The sequence below is a fragment of the Acomys russatus genome, chromosome 30 (genome assembly GCF_903995435.1).
Source record: "Acomys russatus chromosome 30, mAcoRus1.1, whole genome shotgun sequence".
Taxonomy (NCBI): domain Eukaryota; kingdom Metazoa; phylum Chordata; class Mammalia; order Rodentia; family Muridae; genus Acomys; species Acomys russatus.
The window spans coordinates 22,092,673-22,115,356 of NC_067166.1; the positions used below are offsets into that span (position 1 = coordinate 22,092,673).

The 22,684-nt window shown below is 42.7% G+C and overlaps 1 long non-coding RNA gene across 1 annotated transcript in view; it reads left to right on the forward strand.

Moving 5' to 3' along the window:
- The first annotated feature begins 541 nt into the window (after window positions 1–541).
- LOC127212318 (uncharacterized) overlaps window positions 542–22,684 on the forward strand; it is a 30,604-nt gene continuing 8,461 nt past the window's right edge. Inside the window, exons 1-2 of the long non-coding RNA XR_007833538.1 lie at window positions 542–699; window positions 2,821–2,867. This is a non-coding gene — a long non-coding RNA (uncharacterized LOC127212318). The remainder of the gene's footprint in view (window positions 700–2,820; window positions 2,868–22,684) is intronic.

Sequence of the window (22,684 nt, forward strand, 5' to 3'; positions counted from 1 at the left end):
TGAGAAAAACATTCCACATATGACTTTGATTCTATTCAAATGTGTTCCTGTAGCTAGGCAGGATTTCATTAACATTTCCTCCACTCTGCGTCTGCTGAATATCACTGCAAGGTTTATTTGACAAGTGCCATTCACAAGCCACACCCCCAGACCTAAGAGAGAGAGAGAATCTCTCCACGTGAGGCTTCTTTTTCTCAGTCCAGTCACAAATAAGACACCAAATGTCAAGGGGTCCTTTTTAGAACTCATATATAGACCGGTGTGCTTCTCCAAGGTCAGGGCCAGCATCTACTTAACTTTGCATTCAGTTGCAAGATCACCAGCAATGACAGGTAACCTTCAAAGGAGGCTGTCACAGGCAGGGAGGGTACAGGCTGAGAGCTGAATCTCCCCTAGAAGGTCACATCTTCTGGTTGGCAGGAGAAGGGACTCATGTCAGGGCAAGAGACCCATTGGCAGCCAAGGGCTGCTGGTTACTGAGTAATCCTAGCAGGCATTTTAAAGGCAAAAGAGCAACCCAGAGTTCAGGCTAGGCAAGCTCTTGCAGGCTCTCAGCTGGTAGGGGAGCAGGGAGCGGGTGGGAGAAAAGGGGAGGTGAGAGAAAGGACACCGGGGTGGGTGCCTTCTGCCTGGTGGGAGGAAGAAGTCTCCTCTCAGAGACAGCCAGGGTTTCTTGCCTCTGGAAGCTGCCAGAAACAGGTAATGTGTATCTTGGGGGCAGATAGTTCAGGGCTTTGCCAGCTGTCCCGAAGGGCCCTGGGAAAAGAAAATCGCAGCTGTGAATGCTATCTCACTCTTTCTAACAATCTGTATACCACAGTTACCTCTGAGCACATTTGAAGGCCAAAGATTCCCACCCTTGAGATGCTGGTGTTTTCATTTGCTTTTGGTGGTATAGCAAACTTGAGTTGCTCATCTCATTTGTATTCCATAAACATTCAACCGAATTCTTACAACCTGCTAACATGAATACATTTCTGCTGTTTTGTAGATAAGGCATGCCAAGGCTCCAAGAGTCAAAATAACTTGTCCCACATAATGGCTGGAAAGGGACAGAATTCACACTCCTATATGATGCAGTTGTGTTTCTCTCTAGGGCATGAGTCACTCAGTAGGTTCTTTGTTAACTCCACAAGATGTTTGTCTTTGGCCCCAAGGGATGCTACTCCCCACCATTAGGAGTTTACTGTTGATTGTTGCCCTTGGTTTGTTTGTCTGTTGACAGGGCTTCTCTGTGTAACAGCCCTGGCTGTCCTAGAACTCCTTTTGTAGACCAGGCTGTCCTCGAACTCACAGAGTGCCTCTACCTCCTGAGTGCTGAGATTAAAGAAATGTACCACCACTCCTGGCCACTGCTCTTGGATCTTACGGTTCCTTTGAATAACCTAAGGTCAAATTAGGGTTTAACAGACTCAACTGAATGAAAAAGGTATGGTTTGTCCATTGAATGCATGGCAGCCACTTGAGGAGTTAGCTTATGAATATGGGTAGAAGAGTGCCCAAAGCTGCAGGCTCACCTTTATTCTTCCTCTCCCATGCCAATCTGCCCTGGTGACAGAAGTTCGGCAGAAAGGCGCCATTCATTTATATTGATGCTCTTTCTTTTTAAATTCACTTTACATTCCGACTATAACCCACTCCTTCCTCTCCTCTCTGTCCCACCCTACCACACTCTTCCTCCTATGCCCCCTCCTCTTCCCCATGGAAAAGCGGAGACTCCCACATACCAACCCACCCTGGCATACATATCAAGTCACATCAGGACTAAGCACATCCTCTTCCAATGAGGCCAAACAAGGCAGCCCAGGTAGGGGACAGTGATCCAAAAGCAGGCAACAGAGTCCAGGTCAGAGACAGCCCCACCCTACCCCTACCCTGTTCCATTTGCTAGGGCACTCACATGAAGACCAAGCTGCCCACCAGCTATGTATGTATAGGGGCCCTAGGTCCAGTCCATGCTTGCTCTATGGTTGGTGTTTCAGTCTCTGTGAGCCTCATTGGCTTAGATTAGTTGACTCTCTTGGTCTGCTTGTGGATCTCTTGTGCTCTCTGGGTCCCTCACTCCTTTCCTGACTCATTCACAAGACTCCCTGAGCTCCACCTAATGTTTGGCTATGGGGCTCTGCCTCTGTTTTGATTTGCTGCTGGGTAGACAGCTATGCTAGGCTCCTATCTGCAAGCATAGCAGAGTAATCATTAATAGTGTCAGGAGTTGGCTTTCTCCCATGGGGTGGGTCTTAATTTGGGCCAGTCATTGGTTGGCCATTCCCTAAATCTCTGCTCCATCTTTATCCCTGCATTTCTTGTAGGTAAGGAAATTTTGGGTCAAAGGTTTTGTGGGTGGCGTGGTGTCCCCTTTCCTCTACTGGAAGTCTTGCCTGGCTATGAGGTAGCCTCTTCAGTCTCCATGTTCCCCACTGCCAGAAGTCTCAGCCAGAGTTACCCCATAATCTCCTAGGAGCCTGCCCTGTCACAGGCATCCAGCTTGTCCCTGACATGCCCCTGCATCGGTTTCTCTCCTCACCCCCAGCCATCTCACTTCCTCTCCCTGCTTGTCCCCCACCTGATCCCCACCCTTGTGCCTTCCCCCCACATCTCACCCATTTTCCTCTCTTCATCCACTTTTAAGGATTATTATATTTCCCCTTCTGAGTGAGATTCAAGAATCCTCCCTTGGGCCTCCCCTTGTTACTTAGCTTCTTTGGGTCTGTGAATTGTATTATGGTTATTCTATACTTGGCTAATATCCACTTATAAGTGTCATACAATGCATGTCTTTTCAGGTCTGGTTTACCTCACTCAGGATGATTTTTTTTCCAGTTCCATCCATTTGCCTGCAAATTTCATGATTTCCTTGTTTTTAATAGGTGAGTAGTATTCCACTGTGTAAATTTACCAGTTTCTTTATCCATTCTTTGGCTGAAGGACATCAAGTTCGTTGACAGTTTCTGGATATTATGAATAAAAATGCTATGACCATAGTTGAGGAAATGTTCTTGTGGTATGGTGGATATATGTCCATTTTTGGGTATATGCCCATGAGTGTTATAGCTGGGTCTATAGTTATCTCCTGTGCCAATGAGTTCAAGGCTCTTCCCTACTTTCTTTTCCTCACTTTTCTTTCTAGATTTAGTGTTTCTGGTTTTATATTGAGGTCTTTGATCCACTTGGACTTTAGTTTTGTGCAGGGTGATAAATATGGATCTATTTGCATTTTTCTACATGCAAACATCCAGTCAGAAGAGCACCATTTGTTGAAGGTGCTTTCTTTTTTCCATTGTACAGTTTTGGCTTCTTTGTCAGAAATCAAGTGACTGTAGGTATGTGGTTTTATGGTTCTCTTTGGGTTAACTTATAAGAATACATAACACTAGGCCAATGAGATGACTCAGTGAACAAAAACACAGTTCTCCAAGCTTGATGACCTGAGCTCAGCCTCTGGGATCTAGATATTGGAAAGAAGGAGAAAACCAACTCTTGTAAGTTGTCCTCTGACCTCCATATGTGTACTATGGTACACATGTGTTTATACATAAATGCTCTCGAGAGAGAGGAGCGTGGGGAGAGGGAGGGAGAGAGGGAAGGCTCTGTTTGCCATATATATACTATGGTATGAATGTACCCACACATAAACATAAGTACACACACACACACACACACATACACACAGACACACACACACAGTGTGTGGGGGGAGACAATGCAATGAGGAAAAGCCTTAGGGGATAGACAGATATGTATGTTGGGTTTGTCAGGGAAGGGCAGAAAGGGCAGAAAAGGCAGAAAGGGCAGAAAGATCCCTCCACACACTTTTAGGATGATCTCGCACAATCTGAAGCATGGAGGGGAGAGGTCAACACAGCATGTAGATGTGAGCATCAAAGAGGTGAGAATGGGTGCATGAAGGCTGAGAAGCCAAGACAGGAGCAATGGTTAGATATAGGGAAAAAACCTGTTTCCAGTATTACATATGTAATAAAAAAATTAGGTAAGCTTTATTTACTTCCCCCCAAATAATTATGTTTTATTGAAGAGACTGTATCTTTTATTAACAATTTTGTCTTGGCAGTCCTAGAGGGAACAAGAAACAGATGTTGGGAGAGGGGAAACAGCGTGAGTGTGGTAAGGTCCATGAACGTATTTCTGATGCCAGAGTTAGGAAAGAGGCATCTTTGTTACCAGTTTCCCATTTTTAGCTCAGGAAGTTTAGGTAGACTTGGAGAGGTGTACACAGAGGTTTAGCCACAACATGGACTCTGGACTGAGTCAGGGCCATCTGCCTCCCCAGAATGTTGGGTGAGCATGGCTGTCCCATGGATGTCTCCCCTCTGATCTCTCAATCTGAGAAACTCTTTGTACTGATCCTGTCCTGTAATGCCCTTCTAGCCGCACAGATCTTTGACACCTTGTTGTTTCTCTATAAGCCATTTCCTAAGGTCTCACAAACTCACATCTTCCTGCCACTGGCTTCTCCTTTCTGGGCAAGCAGTGCTGGCCTAGGGAAGGCTTGCCAACCGTGCCAAACCTGGTTTTCATTTCCTCTGTTCTTCTTGCTCCACTTCAATGAAGTTGAGTGACTGGTTCCTTAATCCTTTTCTTTTCCCCATTGGCGTTCTCTTAACTAGTTCATCTCTTTTTGCTCCACACAAGCCCATAATTTGGAGTGTTCTCTTCATCCATTTGAGCCTACTTATCCAAACTTGCCTGTTCCAAGCCTCCTTGTTTCAAGCCTCTTTCTCTCTGTGGGTAATACCAGGTCATGCAGATAAAGGAAAACTAATTAATATGTTAGCTAACCTATGTATCACTCCTGTTAAGCAACACCTTGAACTGCCTCAATACTGGCTTTGTTTGTATGAGAAAAACTCCTTGAGGCACAGTCCTGATGGAAAACTCCAGAACTGTCACAGACCACATGGGAGGCATCACAGGCACTGTTCATCTTACCCTCTGGAGTCAGCTGCCCCTCTGTGTCTGTATAAGACAAGCCCTGGGAGGTTTGTGAGTCTAGACTTGTACTTCATTTTCACTCCAATAAGATCCTGGCAAGTAGCTATAAATCTCCCTAAAGCCTCGAGGGTCTTTCTCTGCAAAGTCAGTGTTAAACAGTAAGAGGGCAATTTCCTTTTTGTATGTGGTGACCTGAGTCACTACACAAGTTTTGGCTACTAAATTATTTCAAAGTCTTCTGCAAGCACTGAGTGCCCCTGAAAGGCTTAATAAAAGATTTGGATGAAATTTCCCCTGTTAGTTGGATGGGATGTTGAGATTGGATAGTTGGCAGAGTCAACTGCTGAAAAGAGGACTTCTTATAATGCATTAGAAAAAAAAAAAGAGCTAAATGAAGTATTCATAGTCATTAAATGCTTTCTGCCCCTAAAAAGAAAATACCCAAGCCTGGCAAGGCTGGAAGCTGACTGCTGCCAACCATTGTCCAATTTTGTGATGCTATCTTAAGGTATCCTTGAGACACACTGTGCTGTGATGGTTTTTATATTGGCACAGGGCAATCCCAGCATTTGAATCCCATTTCTATAGACTTAGCTGTGTGGAAGACACAGGTTTCCAGATGTTAGCCCAAAGAAATCCTGTCCACTTGCCTTGTTCCAGAAGCCACTCAGAATTGGATTTAATAATACTGAAAGACAGAACACAGTGTCCTGGTTCAATGACACTAAATTTCTCACAAAGGCATTTGTAATTTCCTGTTTCCTAAGAGCTTCAGCTCTGAGCTCATCATACAAAACAGTCACTTGTTCTTGTCTATATGGAAGTACATGCTTTTGAAAGCCATAAGTTCCATCTGTGTGAAGGGGCATCGATTGGACCTCATAGGCAGATCTGAACACCCCAGAGAAAACTCTGTGTCCCGTTAGGTGACTGGGCTCCTAAGACTTGACCAACGTTTGGACTTGAGACAGAAATGCTAAAATCTAAAGAGAAACCAGAACCCAAAATGCTTTGTTTGGTGTCAATGAGCAGGATGAGGAGAAGTCACTTATTTTTAAATTTTATTCTTTAATTGATATCTCATGTTGTAGACTCAGGACAAGAGAGAACACGAGGACATAGAACAAGGGGACATTGAGCATTTAACTAAATATATGTTCTTCTTTCTCATCCAAGGCAACTCTCTGGTATTTCTGTGGTGAGACCTTCTGTGGGTGTTTTATGAGACTACATATGCACTTCAATGAATAGAGGTGAGGCCAATTGGCCATTAATATTCTACATGGTTGTCTGGACTCATGTGCAGCAGTTACTTTTTTTTCACTACTGTGACAAAATACTTGAGAAAAGCAGCTCAAGAAAGGTAAGGCTTCTTGTGGCTCACAGTTTGAGAACACAGTGTCTTAGTTACTTCTCTGTTGTTGGGATGATAAGGCACTATGACCAAAACAACTTATAGAAGAGTTCATTGGGTGTACAGTTTCAGAAGGCGAGTCCATGACCATCATGGTGGAGAACATGGCAGCAGGCAGGCCAGCGTGGTACTGGAACAATAGCCGAGAGATCACATTTCGATCTTTGAATAAGAGGTGGAGGATTTACAGGGAATAGAATGGGCTCTTTAAGCCTCAAAGACTATCTCCGGTGTCACCCCCTCCTCCAAGATCCTACCTTCTAATTCCTCCTAAGCAGTTCCACCAACTGTGGACCAAATCTTCCATTATGAGCCTATAATGCTCATTCTCATTCAAACAACCACATTGTCCACCATGGCTGGGAAGGCAGGGCAGCGGGAACATGTGGTCACAGTGTGTCTACAATTGAAGTAGAGAGAAATGAACACTGGTGCTTGGACCACCTTTTCCTTAGCCTATGGAATGGGGCTACCTCCATGTGGTGTGGCTCTTTCAATTTTGATTACTACTTCACAGACATGTCAAGAGGTTTGCTTCTTATGTGATTCTATATCCTGTCAAGTTGATAGCCATTATTAACTATGGTATTATGTTTCTTTAAGGGAAAAATTGGGGGAGAACATTACTATAAATTTACTATGGAAATAAAGGGGGAGCAATACTTTTTTCAGCAATAGGATAACTCTCCCATGTTATAAAGACATGCTACAGGAGATTCAAATTTGAAAATCTACCAGACTTTGTTTCTAGTATTGATTATTCTGACATTGACTTACTTTTTATTATTCATTTATTTATTTTGGTGGGGGTGATGTTCTCTTTTGATCTGGCTCTAACAGTTTCTTTTCCTAAAGATCCTCTGGGTTCTTGCATCTTTTAGTCTTCTTTTTAATCAGGAAGAGGTGACTAATTTAGGTAGTCATGAAAATAAAAGGGGAATGTATGAAGTGGAAAACTGAATAACTGGGAGAGGCTCCAACTGGGGTGAGGGGGGTTGATATTGAAGGATAAAGAGGGACAAATAGTATCAAGGTTGTTTGATGAGGCCTCAAGGGATCATATTATTTTATATTTATATAAAATTATACAGAATAAATGTAAGTGTATATGCATTTTAATCTATATTTCCTTAATATATATGTATGTGTATTGTGGAAGTTAAGCCACTTGGGATGACAATGCTCCCCACAAGAACTGTAAATTAACAAAATCCCCATATCAAACACAAGAAACCTCATTTTCAAGGGTTCGTCATGGTAGTTCAAGTGACTCCCCAAATAATATAGATTTTTGATGTAACCCTTGATTGCCTCTTACATGTTGGTGCTTATTGCTGAAGACATTGTACCCTTAGGACACATGAATAGGATGGCTCTAGTTGGACTTGATTTGAAAGCCTCTTTATTATGGTCTAGCTTTTATGGTTCCAGAGAACACTATGCATACTACCAAAGGAGGGAAACAATTAAACAACCCTACCTTCCTAACTATGACTTCTATGCACCATGACAATTACCAGCATGGCAAGCTATGAATAAAGCTGCAAGAAGTGGCACTCACATGTCGGTGGCAACCAAGAACTGTGTAATTAGATTTGAGGCTCACTCTACAGCATCAAAATCACATGTGGTACTGGAAGCCGAGCCAGCTTCCCAGGTTCAGTGAAGCCTTGAACTCTAGAGATAAGTCTACTACTGCTATTTTGCTAGCCCAGAATAATTCCCTACTATATTCTAAATTTTATCCTTACACCCACAGTCAAGCGCAGCTACCACCTTTCATCAAATGGAGATGATCACAATATAGTGCAATTGGAGATGATGCAGAGATCAATGAATCATAGGGAGCCCGGTCCAAATGGATACATCTACATCTCAGCCACAGTATCTGTGGCTCAGGGAGCATTCCAGAAGAAGGGTGGAAAGACTGTAAGAGCAGGGATTCTAGGAAGTCTGCTGTGAAGCAGTCTATCATAAGAATGGATGCATAAGCAAGGCTGGGCTAATAGCAATAATGATGGATGTGATAACATGGAAGGGAAAAATTCCATGAGGTTCCACCCCTGCACCAAGAATTGTGGTAACTATTGACTTCTGGGAGAAGAATTAGCTTTTCCTGGGATGAGCTCCCTTATCAGTTGTCCAATGTAGACTGGTCAGCCTTGAAACCATATGTGTGTGTATATAAAAACAAATGGACTCAGCAGGTTCTATTGACATGCATTTGTGCACATGCATGTATGGATGTAACAGATATAATAAAAGAAAAAGAGGCTATCAACTTGAGATTAGACAGGTATGAAAAAGGTTCAAGGGAGGGTAACTGGGGGGGGGCAGTGGAGGGAGGAAAGGGAAGGAGGACATGAGATAATCGTACTTCAACTTTAGAAACATTTTGATTTAAAAATTTTTAATTTTATTTATAAAAAGAATCATTCGAGAAATCTGGACTGTGATGGCCCTGATTTTGTAGGAAACTGGACCACTGACCCGTTGAAATAACTGAGAAGTAACTAAACCTATTTATTACATGCTGGGTGGCCACATTGATTTTTATAGAATCCTTAAAGATGAAATAAAGACCATTGATGCTACCATTACCATGGTCAACTCTATACCCTCCATAGTTAAACTCAGGTCCAGAGGAAGAGAATGACAGACAGGAGCAATATCTTGCCTGGACCTCAATGTAAGTGTGTAGCCACTTTGTGTCCTTGTGTCAAAACTTAGTCAGTTTTGCTTATTCTTTGTCTTGAGAAACTTTTCTGTCCTTGGAGATTTTTAGATATTCAAAACCCTTCAAGTTGCTCGTGACAGGGAGGGGATATTGGAAAGAGTAAAAATAAAGTGGGACGGAGATGAATTGGGAGTTTAGGTAAAGGAAATGAAAAAAAAAAAAAAAAAAAAAAAAAAAGAAACATTTTGGAAAGAAATGATGGGTATTGGAAGTAAAGTTTTGGTTATAAAATTGGGTTTGTAAAAAGGACATGCATATTAAAGAGGATGAATATTCAAAACCCAATGTTCTGAATTTGTGAATTATGATGCTGTTTTTGAGTCTTGGAGATAGTTCAACCCTAGTGCTGATATCTAAGTCTGTTTCTGTGGCTATAAGAAACTGCTATAGGCTGGGTGGCTTATAAAGAACAGAAATTTGCTTCTTACAGTTCTGAAGGCTGGCTGGTCCAAATCAAGGTACTTTAAGATGTGAGCTTGACAGGGGAAAATGTTCTGGTTCATGGATGGCTCTCTTCCAACTGTGTTCTCTCATAGCAGAAGTGGGGTGATCTCTTTGGGGTTTCATTGATAAGGACACTGATCCTGTATGCCTGTAAGTGCCGTCACATTAAGGAATGGGCTTTAACACATGACTTCTATCTGTACTAGTCACAGAACAGGCCCCAGATACAAAGCTATGAGTCTGTTGGTAACTCTTCTGTTTTATACTGAGCCATGTCCCAAATTTCTGCTCCCCTTGTTAATTGATGCTTATCATGTTACCTCTGTTCATGTTGGAAAAGAATGGGAGGCAAGACATAATTTTATACTGTTGTCTGATGACCTAGAAATAATGATCTTTTTTATAGAATCATCACCCTATCCCCAGAGCTTCATGATCTTATAACTGATGACAGCTCTTGCCAGATGTAGCAAGGTGCTACAGAGATAAGAGGCCTTGATATATTCATGGTGTTTTATGATCACCATCCATCTGGTTCCAAGAGCTCCCTCATGCTGGACTGATTAATAAATAGAACCTCTTACCCTTTAAACACTTCCTGTGCATTTTCTGAATATCTCCTTTTCCCCAGAACCTGGCACATCAATCCATATTCTGTCTCTGTGGATTGATTTGCTCTTAATATTGATATAAATAGGATGATATAATATGGGATCTTTTGTCACCTAGCATACTGTTTTTGCATGTTCATCCAGACCATAATTTATATTAACATCTCATTTCTTTTCATGACTGAATAATAGTCTATTATGTGGCTATATAATTTTTTAACCATTTATCTGTTGATTGACATCAGAGGTTTTTATGCATTGGCTATTGTGAATATTGTCACTAGGAATATGTACCTGCATGTGTTGTTTGAGTATATGTGTTTCATGTTGTTTAGCTATATGCTCAGAAGCTGAATTGCGGGGTTGTATGGTTCTATGTTTAACCTTTAAAAAGATTAAATTATTAATTAACTTTACATCCTGATCATAACTTCCTCTCTCCTCTCCTCTCATCCCACCCTCCCTTCCTCTTCCCCCTATGTCCTCTCCTCTACTCCTCAGAAAAGGGGAACCCTCCCCACCTCCCCATACCAGCACATCAAGTAGCAACAGGACTGAGCACGTGGAGACACCAGAATGTTTTCTATAGTGGCTGAATCATTTTGTTTGTTGCCGAGGAAGAGGCCATGAGAGCACAAGGCAAAAAGTAGGTATTCAAATCCCAGAGCTCCAAGTCTGTGGGTCAGAATGATGTTCTTGAGTCTTCGAGCTCAGCGCTGTAGCTTTCATCTGCTTGGGCTTCTAAATTTTCCACATTGTCAACAATATTTGTCACTTCTATTAGCATACTTTGAAACCATTGTATTCATGTCATTTTTTTGTAGTCAATGAAATATTAGACTTTAATTTTTATCAGTCTCTAGCACTTGAATGCTACAGAGCATCTGATAGTATCTGAGCTTCACTTCAGAATAATTTATTCCACTTTTCCTCCGATCCTGTAATTCATCTCCATGACTTTATATCTTGATGGCTTTTGAGCTCAGCATTTACTGTCGGGGTGAGTTCTCTTTGTCCTGACTGTGTATTGCACATGGCAGCTTACACATGGCAGCTTACACTGATTTATGCCCCAGCTCTGGCTTCATGGTCTTTATCTGAATCCACGCTATTCAGAAAGTCAAGTAGCGGTGCTCCCCAGTCCTGTCTGTTGAGAGTTCTGCTGTGAACAGGAGCAAAGGTGCGAAGGAGAAGAGCGGCCCAAATGAAAGGGAACCCACATTCTCATGTGATAAGGAGGATCGGGGAGGAGAAGGTGTCCTGTTAGGGCTGTGGAGCTTGAGGGAGATAGAGAGGGACAAGAATGGCCTTGCAACCTAAGAAGTACGCGGGGCCAAGCATGACGGTAATTACCTCTGGCAGGCTAGATTTGCCTGCTCTCTCTGACTCAACTGCTGAATTAAACTTTCAGGAAAAAAATGACAAAGGCAGAATTCAAGTTCTTTCAGCCTTGAGACCGTTGACCTTTGTGCTAAGTAATCAGTCCCTTGTGGTGGGCTGCCTTACTGGCCACTTAGGGACCTCCCTGGCGTGTCCCCAATAGATGCCAATAGCACTTGACCCCCCCCCCCACACACACACACAACATAGCTTAGGAGGCAAAAGTCACTCTTGCTTGAGAGCCACCAGGCAAAGTAAATGCAAATGACAGTTTCCCTCCGCCTTAGGAGTCGGCATTGTTAACGGGTTGTTGTTTGAAAGATAGTGTTTACTGTGGCTCTGGCGCATACCAGGAACTGACATTTTCATTCAATTATTGTTCAGAAAATATGTGCCTGTCCTCATAGGAACAGAGTCTAGAGTATGGTTGCACATACAGGCAAAGTCCTGTCCCATGGGACTTCTATTCTAGTGGAGAGACAAGTGTGCTAAGAATAATTGTACAAACCTACATGGAAATGTGTTAGTGAGCTTTATGTTTGTGTGAAAAGGGTGCAGTGACAAGCAAGCAAATACGGTTGTGTTTTGACTCACAGGTTGGGGGGCTTAGTTCCTGGTCATTGCATTTGTTTGCCCTTGGGCCTGTATTGACGATGCACAGGAGGGCATGTGATGGACCAGCCATTCAGTTTATGTCAAGGAACAAAAGAGAAAGATCACAAGGGCCTGAAATCCTACTGTGTGCTCTGAAAACACACTTCCAGTAATCTAAGATGCCCCCCTACTCCAATAGGCCATACGTATTAAAGGTATAGTGCCTTCTAATGGCACTGGGCTGGGGACCAAGCATTGAGGGTCTCAACTACTGCAGGAGACTTTTAGAGACTATGATCAGAGAGCGATCTTGCAAGATTTCCCACAATGCATCTCATGCATTCACTCCTGGGCCTGCGTAACAACTCCATGATACCAGCACTAACACTCACACTGCTTTACAGCCCAGGAATCTCTGGGGGGGGGGGCACAAAAGGGAAGCCGATAGGAAGTGCTGGAGTCTGGACTTTGAATCTAGATGGTTGTCATCCAAACCCAAGATTTTAGCTGCTACCTAAGATGAGTTGAAGTGCAATTGGACGGACAGGGAGGTATCAACTTGTTGAAGCGGAGGAGAGAAACGTGTTCCAAAACAGAGGGAGAAGCAAGAGGGCAGAGGTCTACTGAAAAGTCACCAGGGTTGGAGGCAGTGTTTGGACAGTTTCTTGGTCATGAAAGCACTGGTGACCACTGAGGGAGAGATTCCTTTTTTTTTTTTTTTTTTTTTTTTTAAATAAAAGAGTGTATTGCTTCTACATGTTACATATCTATAGGTCTCTGAAGGGCCAGACAAATTTGTGAGGTATTTGCCTGGCCCTTCAGAAGGAGGGATTCCTAATGAGGAAAAGGATTGCTTAGGGTTTTTTTTTTTTTTACATTATATTTAATATTTCCAGCTACTCAATGAAGAAGGGGATGGCTTTCATTTTGCTCAGGGAGCAGAAAGGACCCAGAAAATAATGGAACAACTGCTGAGCTAACTCCAGTTTTTCCAGTTCTCTTCTTCACAGAAACATGACAGCATGTGTCGCCTTCTAGCCTGGGGGGCGGGCAGGGCTTGGGGGTTTCAAATAGAACCAGGTCACTAGGCACATGTTCCTTAGAGGCAGTCTGGTGAGCTGGGTTTGAGGACAGGAAATCTCGTCTCTTGTAGTTTGTGTGGACACAGAGATGATTCCGTGCTGCACAGCAACCATTCTTTAACTTTGGAACAGTCTGGTTGCTATTGTCTCACACATCCAATTTTGACTCATCCGTTCACTGTGCCCACCCCTCCCTCTGTTCTGCAGTTCTGCTCTGGGACACTGCACTTGTGCCTTCTGATAGGAGCCACTCCATTTAGGGTGGCTGGCAAGTAGATGTCCTACGTGTCTGCCCCCCCCCCCCCCCCCGTGTAAAGGTGTCCACTCCCCAGCTGTCTCTGTGGTAGAGCTGGGGCTGTGTGCTTAGCTTTCCTCTGTTCTCTTGGAGTTAATCTGTCTGCCCTCCAGGTAAACCTCATATTAATGCTCATTTGAATATTAATGTTCAGTTGTACCATGTCTCTTGCCCTGTCCCCCATTCCCTGGGGATTGGGTTGAGTGGGGGGTGGGGGGCACTCTTGCTCACTTTCATCACACATTTCAGTACCACAGAGACTTGCTATGATGTTGGATCCTTCCCCTTATACCATCCAAAATGCACCGCAGTGCTAACCAAACTGAAAGGAGCCCCTTCATCTTACACACAGATAATTAAACTTCAAACACTGTTTATCTTGGTCCCCAAATCCTCAGAATGCAGAAGCAAATTAATTTTAAATCTATATCTGCTTTAAATAGTAATTGTTTAATCAACAGGCTTGATGCATAATTATATTCTTTGTTCATGCTCCGTGAAGGCTTGAATAGACCACATAATTCCTGGGTTGCTTTCATTTCTGTAATTAAGTCACGTGACAGATACTTGCTATATTACAGTTGTCTATAGTTGCTTCTCTCCCACCCCGTTTTAGATTAGAAACGGTTTCTCAGGAGCAGTTAGATCATGCAGCCTGGCTTAACAAGGAGCTCTCAGTATTTAGCCTTAATCCTTCCTCTCCGTTCAACTAATAATTTACTTAGGAGCAATCGATTTTACTGGCGCCTAATCGGTTCAGAGTTGAGGCTTCTTGTCCTTCCTTTGAACTCGTTTTCTTAAAGAACCTCCCTCACATCTCCGTGGAAGTCAATATTATCCAGACAGGTGTTATAGTTAAGGCTCAGACTGCACAAAAAGTAATATTCTGGGATTTTTATTTTTATTTTATTTTTTGACCATCTGGGAATTCAAGAAGAAGAAGAAAAAAAAAAGGAAGTAATTTTCATTATTGGAAGGAGTGGCTTTGTCTCCAAGAATTTATTTTACTTGCCTGGGCTCGTCCCATAAAAACGAGAGCTGGACACTAGATAATTAGGTCAGGGCTGGAATCCTTTCTCTAATTGGAGCTTGTTTGTCCCACACAATAGGCCTGATTTTCTTTGGGTCTGTGCTGGAAATGTGATTGCGCAGCCGACCTGGCTCTCTTTCCTCCGCCCATTGTGGCCTCCGGCTCTTTGCCCCTCAGGTTTACTTTCCTCAAGTTCTTACAGTTTCTAGGAGTCTTCTTATTTTAGGCGTGCAAAGCTGGTGCAACACTGTTGGTGTTGGAACAATCGATACTCTGGGGGCTGGCAGGAGTGATTGGTGGTTGGAGAGCCAGAACGTCATCTCCAACAACAGCAGCAGCGCAGAGGAAGCGCACTTCCGTGCTCATAGCGATCAGATGGCTTTCCCCCGCTCCCCCCCCGCCCCCCCCCCCGCCGCCCCATCACTCCTGAGGTCTGCATCCAAGTTGGCTCTTCGAAAACTACTACGTCTAAGTCGCACTACGTTTTGCACCAGTCACTCCTGAGTCTCCTTCACTTTCTTCGTTTATTATTTCTTTTCCTACCCGAGGAGCATTTGTGGTTCTGTCTACTTCTTCTTACCTCTCCAACTGTGTGCTTCTCCACCACTCTGTGTACTCTCTGGAGTTTCTGTCTGACCGAGCTGCACACTGACTTTCCTCATCATTTCCTATCCTCCTTCTGGAATTGCTAGATTTTATTTTATTTTTTTAAAGATGTATTCCCTTATTCTTTTGGGTATTTGTGGGACACATTTCAAATTATACCTGGGAAATCAATTTCTGCATTTTTCATTTGCCTTTCTAACTCATTCTTGCAAATGATGGGTTAAATGCATGCTATGATTACAAGCTATTAATTATTCTGTGTTAGCAGATCTATGATACGTTTGGATAGAGAATTCTGAACTAAATTCCTTTCATTTTGTTTACTGGGAGACTAATCGTTACGTAGCTTGAGTTTGTATGTTTTCTAAGGCATGGACATGCTTTGGTTAGATGCTATGCCAGCTAAAGGCTAGTGAGGAGACATAAAACAGCTCAGCCTTTCAATGGATGGACTGTGCCATAGAGCTGGTCATGCCGTTATAGTTACGACTGAGATGCTGGAGGGAGGTGGGAAGTGTGTTTGGCAATGGCAGACAGCTGCATCAGTCTTGGGGTGGGTGCACCCCATGTGTAAGGCATGTTACTGGAGCCATAGCTGGGTGTCAGGGGGAGATGGGAGGTGAGAACCCACAGGATCTGGTTATTTTTGGAATTGGGGAATCTGAAGAATTAGTCCTGCAGGATGCCACCAGGGCAAAGAGAAAAAAGAATGGACAAATGGCTTCTCCTTTCCTCCTACCTTGTCAAGCTTTCTAGCCTTGCATTGCCTCATTACACAAGGAGTTACTTGGCAAGATATCCAGTTCCCCAGTACACAGAGTGGATGGAGGAAGTGTAGAGCATGGGGCCGAGAGCCAAGAGATTGATGGTGCACAGATGTGGTGTGCTCCTCCGAGGAAAGTACCTTTGCCCCCCTCTACTCAGCACAGGAGAGTACTACAGTCCTTCTTTCTATGTCTTGCCAATGCCCCATTAGTCATTGTCTGCCTCATTGGTCCATGTTGTTTTTAATTATCTGTATTATCAGTATACCCGGCTAGCTAGCAAGCAATCAAGACATAGACACTTGTTATATTTTAAAATAGCCTTAGTTAACCTGGGGCAGGGCAGATAACAATCCTCTAAACTACTTTCCATAGTGGGGCAGGTATGAGATACCTGTCCCAATCCCACGTCATCTGCTTCTAATCATTTCTATCAAGCTACCTCCCTTCCATAATCCCAAATACTTGCTAATGTTCTTCATCTGGGCCAAATCTCCATCCATGCCGGCCACGTGCTTCTCTTCCATCTAACCCATGATGGCATTCTTCTCTTCTCTTCTCCTCAGGTCTGTCTCTTCTTTCTCTTCCCACGATCCTCTGTCTCTCTCTAAGCCTGGGAACCTTCGCCACACCTATCTCATCTGCCTTGCCCAGGTAGGATGGCTTTGTAATAATTATCATCAAAATACTTCAGACCATCCCCCAACAGGCCCATTCTGAGCAGCTCTGACAGGCTGGTCCTCTGCCTTCCCTTCCTCATGGTGACCCCTAATTCTTACCAACTAGGTCTCACTCTCTAGGACTGACCTCATTTACATTTCCTTGACAGCTCAGATTCAATCATTTGTTAGCACAACTTGAAAAAAAATCTGATGCTTTTTTTTCTTGAATATTTATTCTTTAAACATTTTTGTGCGTATGTGCGTTTTGCCTGTGTGTATGGGTGTGTACCACACACATGCCTGGAGCTCTCTGAGGCCAGAAGAGGGTGTTGGATATCCTGTAACTGAAGTTGTGCACAGTTGAAGGTGTCATGTGCTTACTTGCAATTGAACTCCCATCCTCTGAAAGAGCAACTAGTGCTATTAACTGCTGAGCCCTCTCTCTAGCCCCAGCACAGCTCTAGAGCAGTGGTTCTCAACCTTCCTAATGCTGTAACCATTTAATACAGTTCCTCATGTTGTGGTGACCCCTCTCCCCCAGCCATAACGTTATCTCATTACTACTTCATAACTGTAATTTTGCTACTGTTATGAAATATAATGCAGATATCTGATATGCAGGGTATCTGCTACGTGACTCCTGTGAAAGGGTCATTTGACCCCCAAAGGGGTTGCCACCTAAAGATGGCAGGAGAACTGCTGTGTTGAAAGGTAGATTGATGTGGGATGCCCACATATTAGCTACAGATATGAACTAGTCTGCGAATTTTGTGTACTGTCTCTCAACATATAACCCTCAGGTACTATTTCTATGTTTTGATAAGACATTGATTGAGGCTCAGCAGGGAAAAGCATCTGTTTTAAGGTGACACAGTGTGGCTGGAATTGGAGCCAGCTCTATGTGACTCCAACCTTGTTTCTGCTACACTGCATCTCCTCTTGGCTTTACTAATGCTCAGAGAAAATAAGTGATATCTGGACTAGTGAGGTGTTTCAGTAGACGAAGGAGCTTGCTGCTAAGCCTGACAACCCGAGTTTGATCCCCCAGGACCTGCAGCACAGTGGGCAGAGGGAACCATCCACTCCAAAAATTCTGATATCCACCCGCACATTGTGATACATCTCACACACATACACAGCAAACAAACAACTAAATAAATACAAGAAAAATAAATCCTGAGAACAAAATATCAATGCAGTGGATAAGTGCTACTGGGTGATCCAAACCACCACTTTAGATTTAATTAGTTTCCCTTGTGGTTGTGTTATAATAAGATCCACCACCCCACCACCCCCTTTTTTTTTCCTGTTGAGATTTTTCTACGATACTACCTTGAAAGGACATGAAGCTGTCCTTTCTTTGAGCTTCCTGGCATACCATTTCTATATGTGCGTAGGGTCATTTTGCATCTCTCATACTTTGTGCATGGTACATATAGTCGATTAAGTTGTAAATAGTAATGGCATTGCTCACATTTTGTCTTTCGGCACTCTTCATAAAATCCTGCCCTGCTGACAGTGTGAACATTTATTAACTTACTGCTAACCTGTTTTCCCGGGCATTCTAAGAGTCTTGCATTTTAGAAGAGGTTTCTTTAATGTACACGCCGACCGAATCACCTGGGGAGAACGGTTGGAATGTGGGTTTTGATTCTGCAGACCTGGAGTGGGGCCTGGGCTTCTGTTTCTTCAGCAAGTCCCCAGGTGATGCTGAGGTCTTTAATACACACAGGTTCTTGAGGAGTGAGCCCGGACCCCAGAGTTATACATCAAAGGCAGCTGAAAACTCCCCAGTGGGTAGCGGGGACAGACTTGGGAGGGTAGTGACATTCTGCCCTTGATATTTATTTCTATCAGAATTAATCTCTTTTTTCCTCACTCAATCTTAAGATTAAAATGTTCAAATCCTGTGGGATGAAGCAAATGGCAGATCAAATCGAGGGTCTTAAAATTGGGAGAGCAGAAATAGGGAAGAGTTTCTGTTTTATTATTAGTGGTAAAATAGGTGTGGTTAACACTGGGCATTGTGGGTGGATGTGTTTTCCTTTACAATGGAGTTCTAATGGCGTCTTGTATCTTGGCACTTTACTTGAGGAAAGTGTAACTGCAAATGTGATGGCCCTGGGACATTTTTGAAAGGAAGAGAAAGAACACTGTTCTTAGGTTTGGTTCTCAACTCACTGTGGTCTCCATAGAGAACAGAGCACTGGGAGGTGTTGGATGTTGGTTTGATGGAGGGATTGGAGAGGTGGCCTTAACTGCACTTCAATGGCTTAGATGTCTTGCTCTCTTTTGATGAGTTCCAGCAGGTGGTGTGGCTATCAAGGCAAGGAAATCATCCCTCAGAGAGGCAAAAGGCTAGAGGATGATGTGAGCCCAATCATGAAGCATGCATGAACACCTACTGAATAAAACCACTGAATGCTTTTGGTGGCCCACGGACTCATGTTTAGAAGTTAGCAAGGGCTCCCCATTCAGCCGTCTCCTCTAGCCATATGTGGGGAAACAACTAGACATTTCACCTTGGTGGACAGGTGTGTTAGACATTCAGGGGCATAGATAGGGATTCTTGGAACACACAGTGGGCTGCTATTAGGGATCCCTGTAAGGAGTGGGAGTTTAGATGCGCCTTTTCCTTCTTCATCTCCTCGGTCTCAGGACAGTCTGCTGAGGTGCCTCTTTAATTTTAGAATCCTTCTGAATGGCTTCAGTAAGAATCCAAGTTTACCTGAGGTACTGCCAAGAACAATCCTTTTTTTTTTCATTTGCAAAAATCCATGCCTTATTTCCTATATTTCAACCCCTTGCCTCTCTCCTCAGTCTCCATTGCTGGTGAGAAAGCATCATCGCTTCCATTGCCAGACATTTTAACTGTCTATTATCTGTACCATCTGCTGCAGATCTTTCTGTCTTATTTTAAGATTTTTAATGAAGCTTTTTAAAATTTGTTCATTTTACATCTCGTACACTAACCATTCCATTAAGGACTCAGCTCAGATTTCCTTGGCCATCTGGAAGAAGATTGGATCAATCTCATATATATTATTGATTTTGGAACTGACTCATAACTTCTTTTTGAAGATTTATACAGTTTTCACTCATTGATCATGTTCCAGAACTCTCTAGTCCACTGCTTAAATTTTATTCACAATATGGTATTCCCTTGCTGATTTTATATATATATATATATATATATATATATATATATATATATATATATATATATATATATATATGAGCTTGGTTTGGTTATCTTTAAAGCTGTTAGAATGGCAGAAAGATATTATCTTCTAGGTAGCAATATCAAGGATGAACTCCAGATCTCTCTAGTCTCCTCCCACTCAGTGGCTTTGAATTTGGCTGTGTGCATTGCTCCCTTAGTCTGCTTTACAGCGCTTCTCAACCTTCCCGATGCTGAGGCCTTATAATACAGTTCTTCGTGTTGCAGTGACCCCCCTCCCAACCATAAAATTATATTTGTTGCTACTTCATAACTGTAACCCTGATACTGTTATGAATCATAATGCAAATATGTGATATGTAATATATCTGATATGCAACACGACCCCCCCCCAAAAGGGTCATGACCCATAGGTTGAGAACCACTGCTCTTATAGGAACAATAGTAAACCCTAAGAGTCTTAGACTTTTTACCTACATCTCTAGAATGATTCATCCAAATGTTCAGTAAATACCACATTATTGAGTAAGACTGCCTGCCCAGCAGACCAGTGCTAAGGGCCAGAAGTAAGAAGCCTTTGGAAGTCTGCAAAGACTGATTAGGAAGTTTTGGGAAGTCTTTCCCTTCATAAAGAAAAGTTGTTTTTTTTTAAAGGTTAATCTTTAATCTTTTCTAGCCAATGCTTTATTTGTTTGTTCCTATTTACATATAAACACAGCTACTTTGGTTGTTTTCTTGGGAGACTCTATTGAAAACCCGAAGCTTGATTTATTGTTCTGTTTCCAGGGAAATGTCCTGCCCCTGAAGGCATAGAAAAGTACAGGAAACAGGGATGTGAATAGGACATGCACTTGGGTGATGGGCGGAAGTGAGGGTGTGCTGTACTGCCTCTTCTTGGCAAGGAAGCCCTGTGACCAGTGCCGAGGCTGCTAACGAAGAGCAGATGAGACAACATTCCATGACACAAAAAGGTCTCCAGGGCCCTGGCTGGCCTAATCCTCATCACCCTGCCAGTCTTCCCTTCACTAAATTCTACAGTAATGCTTTTTCATGGTTTCTCTAAGTCATTGGTTCTCAATCTGTGGGTCATGACCCCTTTGTGGGGATGCGTCAAACCACCCTTTCACAGGAGTCACATGCCAAATAGCCTACATATCAGATATTTATGTTATGATTCATAAGAGTAGCAAAATTACTGTTAGGAAGTAGCAACGAAAATGGTTTCATGTTTGGGGATTACCACAACATGAGGAACTGTATTAAGCTATTAAACTCTAGGCTCTACGCTCCTGAGCATCCACCACGGGGGGTCTGCACACTTCCCTTTACACCTCATTCTTTTAATAGTTCATTCTTATTAATGTTTCAGAGCTCAGCTAGAGTATAACTGCCTCAAAGAAGCCTTCCTTGATCTCCAACTAAGTGGAATACCAGGAACTTCATAAGATTTCTCACCATTGTTGTCAAAAGTAATAATTGTGTAATTAGTCATGAGCTCACTCCTTCCACAACGTAATGAAAAGATGTTCACTCCCACCCCATTTTCTCAATTGTTTTTTTTTTTTTTTTTTTTTTTTTTTTAAGCTTTGCGTGGGAGAGTAAGAGTAGTGGAAAGGGGTGAGGACCTACATGAATGCATCCTGACCTCATGCCACTGTCCAAACATTTCTCCCTTGGCTATTCCTTTGAGTCCTCCAATTCTCAACTCTCCCGCTGCAACAGAAGCCAATGGGAGTTTTGGAAAATTGAAGATAGCATCTTAATCAATATATAGCCTAGGTCCCGTTCATCAGCCTTTTAAACATTGTCCGGGTGATTTTTAACATGTACCCAGGATTAAAAATCACTGCTCTGGGCAGGCGTTATTTTGAAAAGACTGTTTTGTGTGTACAGACCTCTTTGGCTGTGATAGCTGTGATCAGTTGGAGTAGGTGAAACACCTTACATTTAGCAACACTTCTGTATTGACTATGGCCTTGGAGATGGGGTGGGAAGAAGAAAGCTGGTAATGTTCTGACTGTGTGTGAGGCCAGATGGCAAACCCCGTCTTCTTCCACATTCTATGGAGGGTAGTCTTTGTCTGGATGTGCTAGGACTCTTGTTATTTTCAGGTAGTGAATAATATAGGGCATTCTTGGAAGTGGCTAATCCCTGACAGAATGCTGGAATGGCTTTAATGTGGGAACAGCTTCCAGGATATTGGCCCTGGAAGGTGCTATAGAGGGGAGGGAGTGGTTTGAGCATGCTACTCCATGCCAATTGGCAACGAACTTGGGGAAAAGTAAGTAAGCTTTAGCTTCAAAGAATGAAATATATATATATATATATATATATATATATATATATATATATATATATATATATATATATATAACTTGAACATAAAAACTCTCTAATGCTAACTTTTAAAACAAGGGATGGGCCCTTCTGGCAGATAGGTCCCATCCTGCCAATCTGCCCATTTTTGTATAGTTTGCGACTAAGAATGCTTCTTATATTTTTCAAATGGCTGAAAATAATCAAAAGAAGAATTATATTTCATGACCTGTGAAAGCTATATGAAATTCAAATTTCAGTGTTCATAAATAAAATATTACTGGAACACAGCCACGCTGCATTCGCTTACGTGTCGCTGCCCATGGCTGCTCTTGCTATACATGGGCAAAGTTGACTAAGTGCTGTAGACTGTGGAGCCCACAATAGCCTAGTTATTGATTGTCTGATCCTTTACTGATAAAGTTTGCTGGTAACTGTGTTAAAGAACCAGATGAAGATCTGACTAGAAATGTTAACCCTGAGTAATAAAGAGGAGGAAAGGGTAAAGAATATCATGGTTAGATTTCTAAGTACACTGTATGATCTCTCAACAATCCCAGGGTACAGTTAGGGTCCCAGCAAAACACAGGCATGTGGTAAAATTGAAATAGTTGGAAG